Source organism: Vulpes lagopus, chromosome 6 (genome assembly GCF_018345385.1).
Source record: "Vulpes lagopus strain Blue_001 chromosome 6, ASM1834538v1, whole genome shotgun sequence".
Classification (NCBI taxonomy): Eukaryota; Metazoa; Chordata; class Mammalia; order Carnivora; family Canidae; genus Vulpes; species Vulpes lagopus.
In genome coordinates this window covers 26,401,569-26,414,487 of record NC_054829.1, presented here as the reverse complement: position 1 = coordinate 26,414,487, position 12,919 = coordinate 26,401,569, and the positions used below count along the sequence as shown (strand labels likewise).

The 12,919-nt window shown below is 52.6% G+C and overlaps 1 protein-coding gene across 3 annotated transcripts in view; it reads right to left on the bottom strand.

Annotated features, from left to right (window-relative positions):
* The window catches only part of MIDEAS (mitotic deacetylase associated SANT domain protein), a 69,350-nt gene that overhangs the window by 23,015 nt on the left and 33,416 nt on the right, over nucleotides 1-12,919 (bottom strand). The window lies entirely within an intron of this gene.

Here is a 12,919-nt window from a genome sequence, read left to right as displayed (position 1 = left end):
CCCACCACCTCACCCTGCAGCATTTGGGTGTGTGATCTGTACACTACACAAAGGCACCTGCCAGGGAACAGGCACCTGCAGTCAAGATGGGAAAAGGTGCAACAAAGTCTTCCTCTTAGGCCAGGCCTGGCTACCCACAGGCTGAGCACATCTGTCCAACGCAGTAGCCTCCTCACCAGACCCAGAAGTTTTATCCAGATGGTGCCTCCTCTGATGCTCCAAGCATATCTCAGACGCAGGAAGTGGAAACAACAGGGGTCATTCCTAACTATGCGGTTGTTGTTCCAGGCAGGGGAGCCCACCAGGTCCTTGCAGAGTGCAGCACCCAGGGCTAGGCTCCGGTGCTTTGCACTGAGGCATGTAGGTGAGGCTGCAGAAGGGTGTGTGTTCTAGCAACACCCCTGGGAGGAGCTGCTGGGTGGGACTGTGGCTGCCGTAGTCTTCCCTAAACCAGCACAGAACCTGTTTTGCAGCCCTGGCTGGCTGGGGGCAGGATCCAGCCCGGTACCTGGTCAGCAATCCCCACCTCTCCTCCCCTCCCAAAGAGCTCCCGGTACCCAGAGCAAAGGACTAGCGCCACTGCAACATGGAGGAGATGCAGATTTCTAGAATTTAGGCCTGTCATGTTTTTCTGTGACATAGTATGACTTTAAGTGTTCACAGTGTCTGTGTTTATTTTCTAACTTGATTTTAAAAAAACTTCAAAACACAGGTTGCTCTATTTATCCTGATACAGGACACTCAAAATCAAGACCAGCATTTTATAATTTACATGTATTTTTATTACCTAAATGTGTAACTCACATATATTTTCAAAGACTTTGTCTTTCTTCAGAGAGGGCTTTTTTTTCTTCCTCCCTGGTTAGTTGGTGAGGGTGGGAGCTACACGACCTCCCTCTTCCCCACGCTGCTAAAATTCTGGTCCTGAGCCAGTCAGGCCAGGAGGGGTGAGGAGGGGAAGCTCAGGAAGCCCAGGGGAATAAATCTGCAGGTCCAGACCAACCTCAGAGCTCAGGCCCTAGAAGCTCCAGGTCCCAGTTTGCAGTCCCGGGAGTTCCCAGGAAACCAGCCCAGCCAAGGAGGGCTGGGCCAGGGCGGCAAGGGCAGGCTCTCCGTGCGAGGCCCCCTATCACCCGTTCACAGGCTTCCGCAGCTCCCCGGCCCTTCCCCTCTCAGCGCAGCAGTGACTCATTGCAGCCACCCTCCCTTCCCCACCACCTGCCTTTCACTTTCACCAGCACCCAGAAGGGGAGGGACTTCCTCCTCCATTTCCTTCCTCAGCTCCCAGCCCTGAAGCCAGCCAGCCAGAGCTTCCCGTGAGCACCCCCTTCGTCTTCACTTATGGAAGTCGGTGGAGGGAGAGAAAGAGGCTGGGTGGGCATCCAAGTCACTCTGGCCCTGGCGGCACGGGGACAATTTGAGCAGGCAGGGAGTGCAGAGGGCCGCGGAAACTACCTTTAGAACCAACCCCTTCAAGGCAGCCCGGGGGGCTCAGCGGTTTAGTGCCTGCCTTCAGCCCAGGGCGTGATACTGGAGACCCGGGATCGAGTCCCACGTCAGGCTCCCAGGATGGAGCCTGCTTCTCCCTCTGCCTGTGTCTCTGACTCTCTCTGTCTCTCTCAAGAATAAATAAATAAAAATTAAAAAAAAAAAAAAAAGAACCAACTCTCTTTCCCTGACAGGCAACTCGATTCAGAGCAGAGACCCCAAAGCCAGCCCCCCCCCCGCCCCCTCAAGGAAAATAGCCCTGGGCGCCACGGTGAAGCAGCAGCCTGGGGGCCGACTTGGCTACAGGAGTCGGCTCCGCCTCTCTAAAGGAGCGTGAGAGAGCAAACTAGAGGTCTGCATGTGCAGAAGCAAGACAGAGGAAGGAAGGATGTGCCCGTGGGGTGGGGGAGGGCGCCGAGGAGGGGCTGCAGGGCCACGTGCCTCCAGGGGGCCTGAGAGCCCTTCGGGTGCTCACGTGCACTTGTGCTGCCCCTGCCCTGACTGGCACAGGTGGCCCCCCTTCCCCAGCCACGGGCCCGCTGCCTTTAAGCCACGGCACCAGCTCGGGGACATCGGGACTGGAGGAAGGGGAGGCCCACGAGGCAGATGAGCCTGGGTGCACGTGTGAGAGCGTGCACCTGGTGGGGGGTACACAGGCACCAGGCGAGGGGGATGGGAGAGGTGGCCACCCGGAGCCTGGGGAAGGGTGAGTTCTGTAGGGTTGGGTTGAGTGAGATGGAGGTGGATTCTGTGAATGGAGCGCCAGGGCAGGGCTGCTCCTGCCCACACCGCCCCCATCCCCAGGGCCCCACGCTGGCTCACCAGCAGCTGTTTGGTTAGGCTAGTCTGCTTCCCATCCTCCATCCTGTATGTCAAGGATCATCACTCAGGATACCACAGTAGGTTTCCAAAGGGAGGCTGGGAACTTGCTTAGAAGAAGCCAAATCCTGGGGAGGCTAGCTGGATCACCCCAGAAGTTTCTGCAGAGGCCTTCCTGTCACCCCCAAGAACACAGACACCCAGACCTGAGACCCTCAGAGAAGAAAGGTCATGATATGGGTGGGGGGGTGAGAAGAGTGAAAGATGCTTGGGAACCCTAGAGGAAGGAGGGGAGGGGATACACCAAGGCAGCAGCAGCAGCAGCAGCAGCAGCAGCAGCAGCAGCAGTAGTAACAGAAGAATGCACCTGAGCTAGGCCTGTCCTAAGTGCTTTTCATATATTTAGTTTCCACAAGAACATTATAAGGCAGCATGAACCCCACCATGAAGCATTGCTATTTTAACCTCCATTTTACAGATGAGCTAGATGACACTCAGAGGGGCTAAGTAACTTGATAATGGTCACACAGTAACTCCATTGCAGGGCCAGAACTTGAACCTCAGTCTGCCTGACTCCAAGACCAAGCTCTTATTCCTTGTCTAAGACATGCCATAAAGACACCAGGTCCCTCTCTGCATAACCCCCTGTACAACACAGTCCCCACCATCTCAGAGCAAGGATTTCTGGACACAGATATCCCTCCTCACTGCACTGGAAAGGCCCCTTGCTCCTGCCCGAACCACTGGCAGGTAAACCTCTCCTATTTCTCTACCAGTACAGCTGAGGCCCTCTCAATCCTAGGGGAAGAGAGGGAAGAAATGGGGCATCACCCCAGAAGAGCCACCCACAAGGAGGCCTGAGACTGCACCGGCCACTTTAGCACTCCCCCCTCTGCGCCTGGACTGTCCCGCCCCTGCGAGCTCACCCCTGCCTCAGGTCTAGTTACTGCTTGTGGGGCTTCCAGCTCCCATAGCCTACTTGGTACCTCACAAACTGCAAACTCTGGGCAGAATGAAGCCACTTCCCCTCACTTCTTATACCCCAGCGCCACTTCTCTGTTCTTCAGGTGGAAGTCAGCCTGGCCTTCCTCACAGTGAGGAAGAGGAAGGAAGCCATCTTTTCCGAAGGCTACTGACCTATGGGCCAACTCCCTGAGGGTACAGGGATGAGGCTGTAATGAGGAACTTCTGCAGGCGTCTCCCTCACCCGGGGACAAGCTGCAGGGTCTCTGACAGCGGATGCAGGAAAGGAAACCCACAGTCACCAAGAGGCCTCAGACAGCACAACCAATTTATCAGTCTGCTTGATTGTCCCAGCTCTATTCATTCTCCCTTCCCCCGGGTACCTCACTACTGTAAACCAATCCCTGATCAGACGCAGAGATGCCCCTGAGCAGAAGACAAGGCAAGAATCTGTTATCAATGACCAAGGACCTAGGAGGCTTTCGGGAGGATCTGTGGTGGAAAGCACTTTCTCTCTATGGAAGAAAGCAATTGTGCACCAAGAAAAGAAAAGAGTGCTGAACCTGCATCTGTGTTTTGCAGACACATGAGGGAAGGTGCTGGAAAGGCCTTTGGGAGCTCTATGCTGATGGGGACACCGTGCCTGCCAGGGAGAGCAACCAGAATACATACAGCTCCCCAAGTGCTCTCAGCAGCCCTGTCACACAGCCAACACTGGCTGGGAGAGTCCAGTGAGCCCTCACCACAGTGGGGCCGGGTCGTGACCACTAGGTGACCCAGGGCCACTCATAAGAAGTTAGAAATATTGAATGTGGCCATCTGAGACACAAGACCATTGTAAGTCAAGGTTACACAGGCCAGGGAGGAGGTGCCTCGCTTGGTCCTAGCAGCCACAGGGGCTCAGCTCTGACCAGGGGTTCAGAGATGACTAGAAGATCCTCCTGTTCCTTATTGCTAAAGCTCCTATAGCTCCTGCTCTTACCACTGGGCCACTCCCAGCCCTACCAACTCAGCATTGGGAAGACGGAGGATCAGAGCTCACACACCCCTGACCAAGACAAAATACACCTATTTATGGCATCTATCAAATTTCTAGGCCAGCCAATTCCCTGAGCACCCGAGAGGCTATGTTCGAACAAAGTCTAAACTCCCTATCCTGCCCACAAGTCCTGCAGACTTTGGCTCCTGCCATCTCTCACAACCTGCCACGCTTGAGCCATCATTCAGCGGTGTTCCTGCTCTGCTTCTAGGTCTTTGGATCAGCAGCATCTCTGCCTATGACACCTGTCTACCCTTTCATCTGGCCAGGTCCTACTTGTCCTTCAGGTCTGGGATACTGTTTCCTCTGGGAAGTCCTCCCTCACCCCAGGGCTGAGCCAGGAGCTTCACTTTGAGCCCACGACACCTCCTAACCACCACCACCCCACCCCCCACCACACTCAGCACAGTAAATTGCAGATACCTATTTCTTTGTCCCCAGCAAACAGCAAGCTCCATGGAGCAGAGTTTGCAGACCGTTGAACCTTGGCACTTGGCTTGTATCTTCTTCTTGGGATGCTCTCAAGACTGCACCCAAGGTGAGTCAGAGCTCTGCCTGGGCAGAGATACTACTCACTGCCAGGGGGTCCACCCTGGGCCCCTGCCTGGCTGCGGCTGCCAGTCTCTCTCCCTGATGCACATCAGAGATCCTCGTGATGCTGAGATGAAGTGAAAAGGTCTCTCCTCCTAACCCCATCACATTTTACCCCATCAGTAGCCCCACACTGTCTCCAACTAAGCTAAACACAAATCCTTCTAATTTCTGGCCCACAAGCCACTTGCCCCTTGACTGTCACCTGCTGCCCCACACCACATGCAGGCCAACTGTAAAAGTGCCAGCCTTTCCATTGCCCTGTCCAATTTTTCTTTCCCTGTGGCTTCCCACCCTTGCTGAGACCATAGCCAGAGACATGAGCCTATGGATCTGTTTATCTCATGCCCTGACATGACTGGGCTAGGCCTCAAGACACCAAGGTGTCTGGCTAGGATGCCAGGGGCAGTGATGAGGGACCCTCCATAGAGGAGCCCAGCTTGGCCCAGCTGGCCTTCTAGCCCATGCTCTCCTGGAAAGTTCTCTCTCAGGTACTCTGGGGTCTGTGGCTACAACCAGACTAGGCAAGTGGCCTGGAACTGCATCTTGGGCTGTCTAGAGTTGCCCAGGCTCTAGAAAAACCTTCCCTCTGGACATGGTGCAATCATCTGCAATGCTCGATCCCCCTCACCTACCCCGCTCCCTCCCACTTTAACTGGAAGTTCACACCAGGCTAAAGGGCTTCATTTCTCGAAACCACTGGACACATAAGTCCTGTTCATAAGGAGTCTGCAAACCAGTAAGGAAGGAGACATCAGGAACAGGGACAAGGACCTGACTCTGACAAATGTCACTTCCCCTAGGGGTGTGAGAAAGCAGGCCCTATGATCTACCCATTCCCAATCCATAGAGTCCCCAGATTAGCACTTCTCTGGACTTAGCTTCAGCTCTGAAATGCAGAGCCCAGGCCAGTAGGGTCCCAAGGATTTCAGCTGTCTAGCTGGTTAGGCCAGGTTTGGCCGGGGTTCGAGTTGGCTGCAGTCTGGACTGTGATGGTAAAAATGCCAACACTGAGATGCTTTTAAAGGGATGTGTGTGAGAGGAGAATCCTTTGCCTTATGAGGCCCTCTCAGGGCTTCATTCAGGCATCTATTTGCATTGTCCCTCTCCTCCAATGCCAGCAAACACCCTCAGGAAGTCCAGAGGAACCCAGGAGAACCAGATCTGTTTTATAAGGGGGAAGCAGAGGGAAAAAAAAGAATCCCAGGCAGAGCCTGGAAAGGATCAAGCCTCCAGGCTCAGCCCTTGCCCACACTGAGGGGACTGGCTGCCTCTCTCCTAGGCAAGGGCCACAAACAATCACAGGCAGCCCAGGCAAATCCCTTCCAGCAGAAGTTGGGAGTCCCAGGGAGTAAGGTAAAAGCTAGCAGGTTTTGGCTTTCTCTGGAAGAGATACAGCAAGTATCACTAAGGTCCTTAAGTGGTTGAACCTCTGGAAAGGGTCTCATGGGGAGCTTTTTGGTCTCCTTATAACCTTCTCTGGGCCCTAAGGGACTCACACCACCAAAGGCTGCTCCAACCCTTCCCTCCCTCTGGAAAGGCAGGGCTCCCTAGAGGTCTAAGGCAGGGTTCTCTGGAGTCTGTGCCTGAGCCCCGGGGCTAGAGTCTGCCCCAGACCAAGACAGAGGAGCTATAGCACAAAGGCCTCACCCTGCCTGTATATGGCCTCACCCTGCCTACCTAACAACTCCCCTTCTCCACCCCTTCCACCCCCCATCTCTCTCTCTCTCTCTCTCTCTCTCTCTCTCTCTCTCTCTCTCTCACACACACACACACACACACACACACGCATGCACACACACACTTCTGCAGCCCTCCAGGCTCTGGGGAGGCACAGGAGACAAGGCACAGTCCCTACCCGCACAGAACTCCCAGTCTAATGGAGAAGAGACAGAAACACACACTGATTATAATGGATGGTGGCCCATGCAGGGGTTAGAAACACAGGGAACAGGTGACCCGGGGAGAGTTCTCTGACTTCAAGCATTTGTTGGAGCTGTTCCCTCCACCTGGAATCCCTGCGTCCACTCTAAGGATCCACCTCCCTTCAAGGCCTACCCCCTACAGGCAGCCTCTGGCTTGGTTGTCAGGTATCCAGGAACTGTAGCAAACTGGGTCCTGCCTTTGAGGAACTTAGGAGCTCTGGGTGGGTCCGGGAGGGACAAGGCAGGACAAAGAAACACTTAACCAGCAACTGCAACATGAAATATTAGCCACCAGCACCAACTAATGCCCCATGTGTGTGAGTATTGCTTACTTGTGTAACCACTATTCCCATCTGAGAAAAGAGAAAAGGTTGGCTCTGAAAAGTAACTTGTTTCAAGTCACAGCCCGAGGACACAAGTAAGGAGCCAGGATTCAAATCCAAGCCTGCCAACTCTGAACCAGATCTCTCTCTGTCATACATGCTGCCCGGCTATGCTGAGAAGTGTTTCTCAAACCTACCCTTTGAGATGGGCTTATGGCTCTGGTGAGGAGTAGGGGGTGGAAATCTGTAATGCTTCATAGGCAGCCCAGGTGCCACCAGGTGCTGGAGCAGGGGAAAGAAGGTCAGGGACTGGCATAATGTGGTTTCCAAGGACCCGCTGTTCATCTCTCCCCAAAGGAGCCATAGGAGATGAGAGGAGATGAGAGGAGTCCCATGGGGCCCTGGGTGGACTCGGCTCAGCCCCATGGCTGACCATGGCTCTGAGAGTGCCAGAGGCCCAGATGAGTGCCATGTGTACTGAGTGCCTAATATTGGTCACGCACGGTGCTAAGGGCATTGCCAGCAACATCTCATTGAACCCTCACTCTTCTCGTTCTCATTTTATAAGTCAGGAATGATACACTTAAAAATACCTATTTAACACAAAAGACAGTAATGGAGTAACAGAGAAACAAACAAAAAAGAAATAAGACAGAAATCAATAGCAAAATGGCAGACAGAAACCCTACCCTATCAACAATTATTTTCAATATAAACACTCCAATTAAAAGGGAGAGGCTGGGAAAATGGAAAAAAACAACAATAACAACAACAACAACAACCCCACCACGATCCAACTATATGCTATTTACAAGAGACATATACTTTAGATTCAAGGTCGAAAACAGATTGAAAAGTAAATGGATGGAAAAAAATAGACCATGTAAACAGTAACCAAAGAGAGCTGGACCAGGCCAGACGTGCTAACATTATTACATTAATAGATTTTCAGACAAAAATTCTTACTGGAAACAAAGAAGGGCATCTTATAATGATAAAAGCATCCATCCAAAAAAAAAAAAAAAAGCATCAATCCCTCAATAGGATATTACAATTAGAAACATATATGCACCTAACAACAGGGTCCCCAAATATACATGAAGCAAAAACTGTCAACATGGAGGGGAAAACAGACAATCCAACAATAATAGTGAGAGACTTCCATACTTCACTTTAAATAAGGAACTGAACAGCTAACCAGAAGATCAATAAGAAACAGAAGACTTGAACACTGTGAAGCAACTAGACCTAAGAGATATCTACAGAACATTCCACCCAACAACAGCAGAATACACATTCTTCTCAAGAACACACGGAATATTCTCTAGGATACATCATAAATTAGCCTATAAAACAAGTCTCAATAAATTTAAAAGAAGTAAAACCATACAAAGCATGTTCAATGATCAGAATGAAGTGGAATTTAAAAAAATCAACAACAGAAGGAAATTTGGGGAACTTATGGGAAATGAAGGTTATAAGTGACTTGTCAAGTTCTCCCAGCCCAGAAAGGCCACTCCCTCAGAACACAGTCTGTATCCCTTCTGCACAGCCCTAAGAAGCTGCAGATCTGATTTTTGCAAATGCCTGGGTAGCCCCTCTCCCATCCCCCATTCTGGACACACACACTGAACCTGATCCCAAGCTTGACCCCAGAATCAAAACAGCTGTGGGAGGGAGAGGCCTGTGGGGCTCTCAGCCTGTTTCTCCCCAGGAAAAAGGTCACAGGCAAATATTTTCACTCCCCCTGCCAGTCTACAGAATATCCAAAAGAAGGAAGCAAACATTTATAGAGCACTTCCCCTATGCCAGGCACTTGACATACCCTAATCTATCCTTAAGAACTTCCCATCTAGGCATCTTATTGTCTCCATTCTAGATAAAAACCGAGGCTCTGCAGCTAATGTGGCAGAAGCAAGATTCAAGTCCCTGTTGTCTGCCTTCAAAGTCCCTGGTCTTTCTATCATTCTTCCAGAAAAATCCCAATTCCACACTTGTGGGCTTCAGGAGAAACGCTACATGTGAGAACCCCACAAAGCCAGCTGTGGACTCTCCTCTTCCTCATGCTCCCTCCCAGCTGCTGCTCTTCCTGGGAGCACTTCCAAGTGGAACACAGTATACAACCCTCCCACCAACAAATAATCCCAGCTCCAACCTGTCAGAAACCAGCTCTTCGCAACACTGGGGGTATCTGTAAAAGCCCCTGAAAGCCCATAGGGTTTTGAGAGAAGGGTACAGTGGGGTCAACAGGATCTCACTCACTGGAATAAGAGCCCCTATACCACATAGAGAAAGGTGGCTTGTGTCTCTCTTCAGAGCCAACCAGCAAAGCCAGGCCCAGCTGGGGAAGCTGAACAGATTCCAAATATTAAGGGACGTCAATGTTCACTGAGTTCAAGTCCTTGTTCCACAAAGCAGCCCAGAGAAGGGAAGAAATTAACCTGCAGAAGCCCAGCCAGGAGCAGAGCAGGGCCCAGAGTCAAGAACTCCAGTAATAATGCTTTGTCCTCCACTCAGGCAGGCCACACCTTTTGGCAAGACACTGGGCAGGGCTTGGAGCCAAGGTGAAATCCCGACATCACAAAAAAATAAGGCTTTCTCCTTCACCACCATCAGCATCTCTAACATTTCTTGAGGGTGCCACAATGTGCCAAGATGGGGCGAAGCACTCTGTACCTATGACACTGTTTAATCTTCAAAACACAGTAGGTATTAGTACTCTCCTCCTTTTTCAATGAGGAACCTGAAAATCCAAGGGGCCCAATCACTTGCCTGAGGCCACAGGAGTATAGAGGTAAGGCAGGGACTGGAATCAACAGCCCTTTCTGCAAATTTCCTCCCCCAGCTTCAAGCTCAGCCTCCTGCTTGGTAGCTGGGATAGAGGGCAGCAGCCTCTGGACTGCTTACATCTTCTCCCCTGAGAGCAGCTTCAGCTGAAAACCACCATGGTGTTCTGGAAGCGTGGCTGGGCAAGTACGGTGGCTGAGAGAGGCCTAGGAAGTGAGTGGCTTTGAAAATGCTACTGGTCATCACCATTGGGGACCACCTGTGAAGGCCCAACATCCTCAAGAGGAAGCCACACCCCTCCCATACTCCCCAACCCCACACGCACAGCTGGCAGACAGCTCTTTACACATAAAGCCTTGACTCTCCCCTGCTTGTCAGCCACCCTAAATCCCCATGGGGCTCAGGCTCCTGTCCCTTCCCCTGGTACCCTAAAGCCTGAGTCAAGTCAGCTCCATGACTGGGTCCCTACTGGGCCAATGCCCCTCTCCCCAGGCACTGTGCATCAGCCCCAGTCCTAGCCATCCACCTCCTGCATAGGGCTCTCAGAAAGGCTTCCCCTCAAGGACCTGAATTCCCAAATAAAGGCTATTCATTGACATCCGAATTAAGGGAGACAGTGCCCACCCACTCCAAAAATCATTGGTCCAAATCTCTATTTCATGGCAAATAAAACTGAAGCCCTAAAAGGTGAAGTGACTCACCCAAGGATACATAGCTGATTACTTGGGTAGAGGTGTGGTCAGGGCCCAGGTGGATGTTCTCACCCCCAGAACTCCCTGTCAATGCCAGGTCTTTGGTGTTTGGCTCATGTCTTTCTCGGGAGGGAGGTAGAACACAGGTGTCTAGCACAGGGTGTCTGCATCAGCCCAGGGTCTCCTGTATGGTCAGCTCCAGAAGGCACCAAGACCTTCCTAGTGGCTTGGGATGGGCAGCGAGGAGGGTGTCCTGCTGGTTTGGTGCAAGAATGGGGACATTATGGCTCCCCAATATCTGCTAGTGACCAAGAAACACCAAAAGCATGCTGCCAGTGGAGGGGGTGTCGGCATGGCTTCCTAGGCCTCCTGGATAAGCTACAAGGTGGGCACAGTGCCGCCTGCCTCACTGGCCCAGTCATCCAGTCGGAGGCACGCCCTTTCTCAGGCCCGGGTCAAGATCCAAGGCCTCTGCCAAATGCTCACACATTCCTTGCGTTTCTCCAGTCTCTGAGCAGCTGCTGCAGGGCCTTTTTTCCTGTGTTGATTTATTCTTTATTGTTCCTGAAATACACCCAGAGGCCTTTGGCACCAGGCACCAGCACAGCATCCAGCCCAAGCCCCAAGTACGCACCAACCAGGTTCTATGAGAGCGGGGCTGAGCCCACTAGAATGATGCACCCCAGGGTCAGACTCAGCAGCCAGGAAGGGAGATCCAAGATCCTACCTACCCCCCCGCCCCCAGGCCAATGGTCCTAGAAATGATCTCAGGACTGACTACAGAGGCTAGGATGTTTGGAAAGGAGGAGACACTTAGAAAGGAAAGGTTTGCCTCCCTGAGGCCTAAGCCAAACCTTTCCATTCCTCCCATGAACGAATGACCCCTCTGGCACGCCCCCTTCCCCCCATCAGTCCCTCCCCTCCACAGCACACGCCTAGCTGACCCTCAGGTGCCTGTTGCCCTTCACAGGAGGTCCTTGTGGCTCAGGCTGGGCTTCTGGCTGCCCTGTGAAGTGTTTGGAGAGGGAGGCCTCAGAGGGGTCTTCCCCGCCCTTCCCAGCCCAAAATATCTCCCCTAATCAGTGGGTCTAAAGGTGCCTGAATTCCTACCATCAGCACTTCATTCCAAGGGTCAAAGCATTGTTCCCTGTGCACATGAAAATAGCCCAGGGAAGTGTGCGCTGCACGGTAAAAAGAGCCAGGGCTTTAGGGTCTGACAAAATGTATCCCGGCTTCTCCAATCGCCAGCCTCTCTGTGGGTCTCAGTTTCTCTATCAGTAAAGAGGCATAGTATCTTTGCCTCATGGTTACCGTGGAATTAGATGAGGTTAATATATACGTGGGGTGCCTGGCACAAAGTAAAGGCTCAATAAACGTGCTTTCCTTTCCTCTCTGCTGGGCAGGAGTAGCATCGTTATCAGTCTTCAACACCTTGGGAGGATCCAAACAGCCTGATTCTCTCAGTTCCACAGCTGGCGGAGCACAGGGCCCTGCTCGTGAGAGCAGGACAAGGAGATGAGTGGTCCCAGCAATAGCGTCAGGCTCTGCAGGCACGCAGGGCATCTGGCCTAGGGATCCAGGAGGAGCACACCCAGCACAGGCCTCCCTGGGGCTCTGCTGTGCCAGCAGGGCCTGCAGGAGCATGGTGAGACAAGAGTCCCCAGATAATACCTGGCAGAGCTTCGAGACCCATAATGGAGCCTCCACCCTGCTGGGCTCACTCGAATAAGGGCAATAAGAGGGAAAATACTATCACCTGAGGGAAGCTGGGGAGAGGGGTGCCCAGAGGAAGTATGAGCAGAGATGCCAAAGGCACCCAGGCCTGCACACAGAGAATAAGCCAGCCCCAAGGCAACCACAGTGAATGTCCCACAAGTGGAAGTGCCTGCCTGGTTATTTTTGGCATCTCTTCTGCCCAAAGCCAGCAAGGAAAGGCAGCTGCTAGCCACATGGAAGAGCTGTTTATGCTCAAGTATGCAAGCACTGAAGCAGGGAGAGAAAGAGCACAGCAGCCATTGTGCAGAGGAGGCCTCTGCCCCCATTCTTCCTCTCCTAACTGTCCCTATAAGGTCCCATCTGCCTGTCACATAGTTGACATAGCATGGGCACTTCTGCTTTCACTCAGATCCAGCCTCCCAACCACAAAACTCACACACACTCACACACACGCAGGCAGGCAGGCAATCACGCACGCACGCACGCACGCACACATGCACAGACAAATAAATAACCATGGAGCCAGCTGGGGACTGAGCCACACCCAGGAGCCAGAGACGACTCCTCCGGGCTCTT